Genomic DNA, 10,943 nt, shown 5'->3' with positions numbered 1-10,943 from the left:
ACTGCAAAAGTTGGTAGAAATCTTCTATTTCCTCCTCTTTGGCTCTAGTTGTTGGTGCATATATTTGAATGATAGTGGTATCCACTGGACTTCCTTGTATGCGTATGGATATTATCCTGTCACTCAACACATTGTATTTCAGGATAGATCTAAAAATGACTTTTTAAATTATGAAACCAACCCCATTTTTTCTTACCTTTTCATCCCTGGCATAGTAAATCATATGATCATCTGATTCAAAATGTCCCATGCCAAGCCATTTCATTTCGCTAATACCTAGTACATCAGTATTTATGCGTTCCATTTCTGTCTTAACACTGTCCAATTTTCCTACACTCATGCTTCTCACATTCCACATTTCAATCACTAGTGTCTCCTTACAGCTATTCCCCTTTCTCTGTGCTCCCATTTCGAAGATCTTAGTTTCAATTGCCATGTCTGTTAGTCCAAATGATATTCTAAGTGTGCTCTATTGTACATAGTGTTTTCGAAGGCCTGTCATTTCGGAAGTGGATGGCCAATCCTTATTCCTAGTCTGTCTCAATCTTTAAATGTATATAATAGTATCTGACAGACAAGCATTCCATAGAAAACAGCAGATGAAAGACATTTGCCCAGTTATAAAAATGACCAATAGATTCAGTGTTGTTGCCCATCCCCCCACATGTTGCTGTTGTTGTTGGTTTGTTTTTGTTTTTATTTTTTTTATCCATCCTTTCTTTACTCCACCACCATCCCTTCCTGCTTTTGCCTATAGCATTCAATACCTGTATCCCATTGGCCAGCCCCTAATGTGATAGCCTAAGGCTCAAAGCCATCAGGATTTCTGTGATTCTGAACATGCTATACTGCTGTCAGTCTCATGATGCAGCCAATATGACTTCAATGTAAAGTTATTAAGTACAACTGTAATGTGCAACTTCTTTTCCCGGAGGGTTCTGAAAAAAAAAAAAATCCTTGTTCTTAAACTTCCACTCCACAATTGCCTTCTCATGGGCTAATACTGCTTGTCATCGATTTGAAGCCAGGTGTTGATGCAAAATTTCTTGGTCTGAGGGCCGCAGGCCAGAGGCCCCCAAACTTTTTCTGGCAGTGGTGTCATGGTGCAGGCTGGTTGGCTCCCCCCCGCCCCCTGAGCCCTCCACCTGTTAGCTGGGTTAGATTGTTCAGATCAGAAAAGCTCCGCCCCTCTCTCTCTCCTTCCTGAATCCCAAAAACTCTTTTACTGGCGATGTTGTCAGGGTGAAGAGGCTGTGGTACTAAGCATATGATAGCTAATGCTAAATGGATCTTGGCTGAATGTAGAGAACACCATAGAAACGTCCATCTCTGTTTCATTGACTATGCAAAGGCAGATGACTGCGTGGATCACAACAAATTGTGGATAACCTTGAGAAGAGTAAGAATCTCAGAACATCACATTGTGCTCATGTGAACCTAGATCAGGAAGCAGTCCTCAGAACAGAGCAAAGGAAACATTGTATGATTCAAAATTAGAAAAGCAGAACTTTGGGGATGCGCCCTGTCCCTATACCTTTTCAAATTATATGTGGAACAGATCATTCAGTAGATTGGATTGTAGGAGGAGGAATATGGCAGCAGTATTGGAGGAAGCTTCAACAACCCGCATTGTGCAGATGACAAAATCTTGCTCAGTGAAACTGAGGAGGACTTGAAATGTTTCTGCAAAAGATTAAGGTCTACAGTCTTCAATATGGATTGTAATTCAACATAAAAAAGATAAAATTCTCATCATTGGGCCAATTGGCAGCACCGTGATAGATGGAGAAGAGATTGAGATTGTCAACAATTTTACCTTTCTTATCTCCACAATTAGCATTCTTGGCACCAACAGTGAAAAAATAAAAGGCTAATTTCAATAGGAAAATCTACTGTCAGGGACTTCTCCAGAGTGTAAAAGAACAAAGATGTCAGTCTAGAGACTAAGATGCACCTCTTACAGGACATCGTCTTCACAATTATTTGCTATGCATCAGAGAGATGGACAGTGACTAAGAATGGCAAAAGAAGAATCCATGCCTTTGAGTGTGGTGCTGGAAAAGATTATTGAACTGCCTTAATAAGTGTACTGCCTTGAATAGAAACAGGTTTGTCCTGGACAGTGTGAAGTCACGTTGCTCCTTGGAAGCCAGTATTTTGAAGCTCCATTTAACATACATTGGTCATGTTTCCAGGAGGGACTAGTCTTTAGAGAAAACCATCATGCTTGGAAGGGTAGAGCGACAGCGCAGAAGAGGAAGACCTTAGATGAGATGGATAGACACAGTTACTGGGGTTATGGGATATGTGTGTCAGAGACTATGAGTTTGGCTCAGGATAAGGAAGCCTTCAGAGCTCTTATGCATATGATCACTATGTGTTGCAAGCAATCGACAGCACGTAACAAAAAGAACACTCCTTGGAAAGGGGAATCAAGCTTCCAAAGGTAGAAGGTCAATGAAAGAGAGGAATGTCTCAATGAGATGGATTGACACAGTGACTGCAATAATGGTTTCAAGTATGTCAGAGATGATGAGAATGGTGCCGTCTAGGACAGGGTTCAGAGCTATTGTATATAAGGTTTCTAGGAGTCATATTTTACTCGATAGCACATAAAAACAACAACAACAACAAATACCATCAGTGCATGTTTACCCTGCAGGGGACAGCCAACTTGTCTTTTTAACTCACAAATCTTCAGAACAAAATGAATCTTTTATCTGAGAAGCCTTCTTAGCTCTTATATTTTGTTTATATGACAAGAGGGTGGACCTTCAGCCTTAGCCTGATATTGGAGGCTTTTGAGAAAAGATGAAAGGTTTTGCATGTGGGGGAAATAGAGTTTGTGAGCAAAAGATGAACTATGATGAACTAAGAATGGATCTAATATTCTTCCTCTTTCATATGAACTAGGAACCCTGGGGATATGAGTATTGAAGTGCTTGACCACTAACCAAAAGATTAGCAGTTTGCATTCATCAGATGTTCTTCACAAGAAAAATGTGATACTTGGCCTCGGTAAAGATTTACAGCCTTGAAAATCCTATAGGGGCTGCCTACTTCTTTCTGTAGAGTTGCTATGAGTTGGAATTGACTTGCTATCAATTGTTATTATTGTTGTTTTATGCTGTCAAGTTGGAACAGACTCATTAGTGACCTCCCAGTTGGATTATAAAGGTAATAAATTGCACAGAAGTGGATATGAAGTAGTCTTGGATGAGCGAAAGTACGGAAGAGTATGAGTAAACATTCTAGTGTTTGATCTAAAGGATACAGCAGAAGTGAAATTCTAAAGGTTTTTAGACTATTCTGTAAAAAACTTTATTTCCCCACCCCCCCGCCCTTGGACTTCTAGATATGATCTTTATTGAAACAAGGCATTGTAACCTCTGGTGACCCTCTATTTCACAAATGTAGTCCTCCAGCAAAACCCAAGAAATAGAGAGGGCATCATAATGTGATGCCCTTTAGGACCCTCCTGATGAATCTTACTTAACGACTTCAACTAAACTTACAACAAAAATATCACCCAGCTAAGACATGCTTATATATCTGGTCCACAAAGTTATTGGGGAAAATAGTCTGCCTTTTCTTTAAAGCTGAAAAATTGTTGACAATTTTATCAAAATTAGAACAAGTTTTCTCTCTTTTCTAGGATTTAGTTTTTCATCAATAAATTTGATATTTATTTCAAACCTCTAAGATTCTTCCTATGTCGAATGAAATTAGCAAATTTGTTCCTAAGTATTAGGCACATACATCTTTATAAAATCATCTATAGGTAGCTGCTGTTGTTAGGTATCAGTGAGTTGCAAGAACTCACAGCTGATTCTCCAGCAGGTTTTCAGAGGCAGTAAATCACATTTGAGGGACATGGTTTCTCTTTCTCTTGTGGAGAAGCTGGTGGGTTCAAACTACTTGCTTGTGGGTTGACAGTACACCTCCTTAAGAGTAGGCCACCAGAGCTCCCTCTCTAGGTAGTAAACATTACAAACAACAACACTCCGACTAAGATATCTTAATTATGATTAAAATACAGAAAGTTCTTACTAGTTCACACTGGCTAATTACTAACTTTGCTGAGAATAAGTTAGCAATACAGTTTGATGTTTCCTTAAAACATTGAAAATAATAGTATTATACAATCCAGCTATTCCACTACTAGGAATACAAACAAAAGAAATAAAATTATGTGACACAAACCAATACAAGCATACCTACATTCAACAAAAGAGAGAGAAACAACCCAGGTGCCCATCAGTGGATGAATAGAGAAACTATGGTACATTCACACAATGGTGTACTATGCAGCATTGAAAAACAATGAAAAATTAAACACTACATAATGTGGATTACTCTTGAGGACATTACACTGAAAGAATGCAGTCACAAAATAATAAATATGGTATAAGACCACCTTATAAAGCTAGAGAAAGGTTTATATGCAGAGGGAATCAGTGTAGTAGGTTTACCAGAGAGGTGATGTGAAAAGGGTAGAAAATTAATTGAAAGACAGTGTTAAGATAGGGATCAGCCAAGGGAAGCACAAAGTAGAATGGATGATTACAAGTTGCATGTATTAAAATTAATGTTATGGAATAATATATATAAAAAAATAATATCTTTGTAATCCCAGAGGTGCACGGCTCGGATACACCAGATTCTCTGCTGGACAAAGAGGGACAATCTCTTCCTGTACCAGTCAGATCTAATTTGATGGTACACCCCCCTCCCCCCGCCCAAAAAAGACTAATATATTAAAAACAACCAACATACTTAGTAAACTTTCCCTAAGATTACAATAACAATATAAACTAAACCCCAAAAAAGACCTGATTCATATTTTTATAGAAAGACAAAGAACCCTCTTCCTTTTTCCTTCCAATATGTGTTACCTAAATACATCCAAATTACTTTAAAACATTTAAGTCTCATAAACTAAGTTCCCTTTGAACAAGACATATAAAAATTGATATACAAAAAAATTTCTATCTGCAAAGAAATCAGTGACTATGCAAATCCATCAGTAATATCAGTAGTAAAAACTAGGCCAGGTGCTGATTATGGAACAGACCATCAATTGTTAATACAAATTTCAAATTTTAACTATAGAAGGTTAAACCATATCCACAGGAGTCAAAATTTTACTTTGAGTCTATCCCCCATGAATTTAAAAACCAACTTAGGAATAGATTTGAGGCCTTGAACACTAATGAATGAAGCCTAGATAAACTGTGGGAAGATATCAAGAATATTGTTCATAAAGAATGAAAAAAGTCATTACAAAGAAGGAAGAAAAAGAAAAGACCAAAATGGATGTCAGAAGAGACTCTGAATATTGCATTAGAGTGCCAAGAAGATAAAACAAAGGGGAGAAATCAAGAAATTAAGGAGCTGAACAGAAGATTTCAAAGGCTGCTCAGGAAGACAAGGCAAAATATTATAATGAAATTTGCAAGGAGCTAGAGTCAGAAAATCAAAAGGGCCAAACTCGCTCAGCATTTCTTAAGCTGAAGAAACTAAAGAATAAATTCAATCCATGAGTTGCCCTGCTTAAAGATGCTATGGGAAGAACATTGAATGATTCAGGAATCATTAAAAGCAGATGGAAGGAGTAAGCAGAGTCATTATATCAAAAAGAATTGGCTGACACAGAATTTCAAGTAACAACATATGATCAAGAGGCAATGGTGATGAAGGAGGAATTTTAGGCTGCTCTGAAAGATTTAGCAAAAAAATAAAGCCCCAGATACTGTATTTCATCGAAAACATGCTGCCCTGGATATGCTCACCAAGTTGTGTCAAGAAATCTAGAGGACAACTGCTTGGCCAACTGACTGGAAGAGATCCATATTTACTCCCATTCCAAAAAAAAGGTGACCCAACAGAGTGTGCAAATTATCTAACAATATCACTAATATCACACACTAGCAAAATCCTGCTGAAGATTGTCCAGAAATGACTGGAACAGTACATTGACAGAAAACTACCAGAAATATAAGCTGGGTTTAGAAGAGGTTGTGATACTAGGGACATTATCGCCAATGTCAGATGCATCTTGGCAGAAAGTCAAGAGTACCAGAGGACTGTCTATCTGTGTTTCATTGACTATGCAAAGGCATTTAACTGTGTGGATCAAAACAAATTATGACTAACCTTGAGGAAAATGGGAATCCTAGAACACTTGACTGTGCTTATGTGAAATCTATACTTGAACCAAGAAGAATTCCTCAGAACAGAGCAAGGGAATACTGCATGGTTCAGAATCAGGAAAGAAGTATGTCAGAGATGCTTCCTGTCCCCATACCTTTTCAATCTGTGTACAGAACAGATCTTTAGGGAAACAGGGCTTTCTTTATGAGGAGGAGTGTGGCATTAATATTGGATGAAGACTCATTAACAACCAACAATATGCTGATGACACAACCTTGCTTGATGAAACTGAAGAAGACCTGAAGCTCTTGCTGCAAGGGTCAAGGACTGTAGTCTTCATGTACTGAAGCTCACCATCAAGAAGACAAAGATTCCCACCACTGGGCCAATTGACAGCACCATGATTGATGGAGAAGAGATTGAGGTTGTTAGCAATTACAAGTTGCTTGGATCCACAATCAAAACTCTTAACACCAGCAGTTAGGAAATCAAAAGATAAAATTACACTGGGAAAATCTGTTGTCATGGATCTCTCTGGAGTGCTGAAGAGTAAGGATGTCAGTTTAGAAACAAAGGTGCTCCTAATGCAGGCCATGGTCTTCTCAATTACTTGTCATGATTCAGAGAGCTGAACAATGACTAAGGATGAAAGAAGAATACATGCCCTTGAGTTGTGATGCTGGAGAAGCATCACATGACCATACCATGGACTGCCAAGAAAACAAATTGTTTTTGGAGAGAGTGAAACTAAATCTCTCCTTGGAGGCTAGGATTTTGAAGCTCTGCCTCACATACTTTTGGCATGTGGCCAGGAGGGACTGAGCATTGGAGAAAGACATCATTCTCAGAAGGATGGAGGGACAGCACAAGAGAGGAAGAGCCCAGATGAGAAGGATTGATATAGTATCTGGGGCAATGGGAGTTGGTGTGTCAGAATTAGTGAGACCGGCTCAGGACAGGGAAGGGTTCAGAGTTGCTTCATATAGGGTTGCTATATATCACAGGCAACTCTACGGCACATAACAACAGTAACATACTACGTAGGGTTTATTATCATTATTATTTAAGCCTCTTGTTTAGAGTCAACAAGGCCTCAGGGAGGGCCTTTGTATTTAAGTTGGTTGTTATTATATTTTGAAGAAATGTTCTTCTAAGTGGACAGCACTCTTCTGTCAATATGCTGTACTGAGGTAATGTGGAGTTACTGTGATGCTGAACCATGTGCCATTGGGGTGTCAGATAACATTAACGGTTACTCATGGTGGACAGTGTTCGGTGGAGCTCCCAGTTCAAGACAGGTGTAGAAGCAGGAGAGGCATCCACTTACTGAACAACATGCCTCTAGTAACTCTCTGAACTTTGAAAATGTCTATAGTTTAAAAAATGCTTCAGGTCTTTTGTTCATAGGATTGCTGAGTCATGCTCAACTCAACGACAATCAACCACAACAACACATTCTGAACTCAGAGTGCATGTATCAGCAGGAAAGGCTGTAAAGAGGATTCAGTCAGTCTATGTATTTGAGTTTAAAAAAAAAAAAAAGACTTCTATAATTTTTAGTAACATCTAGCTGATTTTGACATTACCTTTAATTATTAATGCAGGCAATAAACCAGAGAAATATTAGCAGTACCTGTGATTTTTGTCACCAGCGTAATTTACCAATATTTTTATATCATATAACAGCTGTTTAAGAGATCTCAAATTATCAGTTAAACTAATCATAATTTTGAATTTCAGGTTTTTCATCTCTGATAGGAGCCTTAGTGGCACAATAACTAAGCACTTAACTGATAAACAAAAGATTTACAGTTAAACCCACATAGTGGCTCCACAAAGATCTCATAATTTGTCCCTTTAAATATTATGGCCTAGAAAACCTCCTTATGAGATAGTGAGCCTCTGACTCGTATGGTCTCTTAAAAGCAGAATTCACTTGATAGCACCCAGTAAGAACAATATCACTGATGGAGCTGAATTAACGTACTGTGTGTGTATGTTGCTGTGACTGTTGTTGGTAAGTACCACATAGTCAAGTACACCTCACAATGACACTATGAACAAAGGATTTGGACCTTGTCCTATCCTGTGCCAGCCTCATCATCTCTGAGGTACTTGAGCTCATTATTGCAGTCACTGTGTCAATCTACCCTGTTGAGGTCTTCCTTTCGTTGGCTGACCTTCCAACTTTGCAAGCAAGAAATCTTCCAAGGACTAGACACTCCTAACAACATGTTCACAGTAGGTTCGATACAGTTTCCCCATCCTTGCCTCTAAGGAACACTCTGATTTCATTTTCTTCAAGACATACTTCTATTTTCTTTTGGCAATCCTGAGGATATCTAGTATACTTCTTTAACACCATAACTCAAAGGTATCTTCTGTCATTCATATTTACTTTCAAAGTCTCAGAAGTATACCAAGTACTTGAAAAGACCATGACTTAAGTCACACACATCATAGTAATTAAACCAACATCCTGTTTCTTAGCACTTTGCAGATGCCCTTACCAGCATACTTTCCCAGTGAAACACGTCTTTTAATTTCCTGACAGTTGGTACCACGGATGTTGATCTATTACACATCTAAGTAAGAAGAAAGTAAGATGGCACACAACAAGTAAGAAATAATCATTAATAACTTCCAACTTTCATCTTTTCTCCATATTTCCTGATGTTACTTATCAACCTAGTGGTGAAGAGTTTTATTTTCTTGATGTTGAGATTTAAAGCATATTAAAAGCTGTTGTTGTTATGTGCCATCAAGTCACTTGTGGCTCATAGTGACCCTAAGTACAACAGCCCTAAACCCTGCTCTATCCTGAGCCAACTTTATTGTCTCTGATACATCTATCCCAGTCAATGAATCAGTCCATCTCATCTAAGGTCTTCTTCTCTTTTTTTTTTTTTAATTTTTGTGTTTTGTTTTGTTTTGTTTGTTTTTTTGTGTGTCTTCTTCTTTTATGCTGTCCCTCCACGCTCCCAAATATGATGTCCTCCTTCAAGGACTGGTCCCTCCTTGCAACATGTCCAAATTATGTCAGACGAAGCCTCAGAATCCTTGCCTCCAAGGAGCAGCAGCCTCGTCTCACCCACTCTAGGATGAACCTGTTTGTTTTCCTAGCATTCCATGGTATATTCAATACTCTTCTCCAGCATCTCAACTCAAAGGTATAGATTTTTTTTCTAAAGTTAAGTCATTGTCCATCTCTCTGATGCAAATAAGCAATTACAAAGACCATGACCTTAGTCTCTAGACTGGCCATTTGTGCCTTTTTAGTACTCTGGAGAGGTCCCTGACAGCAGATTTACCCAATGCAATTTGTTTTTTTGATTTCCTGGCTGCTAAGTGTGAATTGTGGAGCCAAGCAAACTGAAGCTCTTAACAATCTCAGTCTCTTCAGCGCCTATCATGGTGCTGCCAAATGTCCCAATGGTAAGAATCCATATTTAAGGCATAAAGCTCTTCAAGTCCTCTTCACTTTCAGAAAGCAAGGTTGTATCATCTGCCTTGGACCAGGAAGCAGTCCTCAGAACAGAACAAGGAAACACTCATGCTTCAAAATCAGGAAATGAGTGTGTCAACGATGTGTTCTGTCTCCATATCTTTTCAATCTATATACAGAACAGATCATTCAGGAGGATGGGATTTATGAGCAGAAATGTACCATCTGGACTGGAGGAAGACTTGTTAACAACATACAATATGCAGATGATAGAACCTTGCTGGCTGAAACTGAGGATGACCTGAAGCACTCGCTACACAAAGTCAAGGACTGTACTTTTTATTATGGGTTGAAGTTCAACACCAAGAAAACAAAGATTCTTACCACCGGGCCAACTGGCATCACCATGATAAGTGGAGAAGAGATTGAGGTTGTTAACAAGTACAACTTGCTCAGCTCCACAATCAACACTCTTGGCATCAGCAGTAAGGAAGTCACAAGATAAATAGCAGTGGGAAACTATGCTGTCAGGGACCTCTCCAGAGTACCGAGAAGCAAAGATGTCAGTCTAGTAACTGTGCCTGATTTAGGCCCTGGTCTTTGCAATTACTTGCCACGTATCAGAGAGCTGGACAGTGACAAAAGATGACAAGAGAAGAATTGACTCCTTTGAGTTGCAGTGTTGGAGAAAAGTCTTGAACATACCATGGACTTCCAAAAGAACAAACAGGCTTGTTCTGAAGAGGGTGAAATGAAGCTTCTCCTTGGAGGCAAAGATACTGAAGCTCCATCCCACGTATTTTGGGACCAGGAGGGACCAGTCCTTGGAGAAGAACATAATGCTTGGAAGGATGGAAAGATCCAAATGAATTGACACAAGCAACTGGATTATGGGGTTTCACTGGCTCAGGATAGGACAAGGTTCAGAACGATTATGTATACAGTTGCTATGAGTCAAAGGTGACTTGATGCCACATAACAGCAATGTTCATAGCAACATTATTCTCAATAGCAAGAAAACAAAAACAGCCTACATGTCCATCAACAAGCAAATGGACTGAGAAATTGTGGTACTAATTCAATAGACTATTATGTAGCACTGAGGAGGAATCTTGTAAAATGTAAATGGGACGGTCTAAAGAGCACTGTGCTGAGAGAACTAACTCAGTCTCATTAGGAAAAATACTCCATAAGGCTATTATTGTGAAAACTGAAGGATAACTAGTCACAAAATAGAAGGGAGCTCTGGTAGCCTAGTGGTAAGAAGCTGTGCTGTAATCCTGAAAACACAGGGTTCAAATCCACCAGTTGCTCTGCATAAGAAAAATGGCCATTTCCTCCCGTT

The sequence above is a fragment of the Elephantulus edwardii genome, unplaced genomic scaffold (genome assembly GCF_000299155.1).
Source record: "Elephantulus edwardii isolate Elephantulus edwardi_28Jun2011 unplaced genomic scaffold, EleEdw1.0 scaffold00009, whole genome shotgun sequence".
Taxonomy (NCBI): domain Eukaryota; kingdom Metazoa; phylum Chordata; class Mammalia; order Macroscelidea; family Macroscelididae; genus Elephantulus; species Elephantulus edwardii.
Note: the sequence above shows the minus strand (reverse complement) of the source record.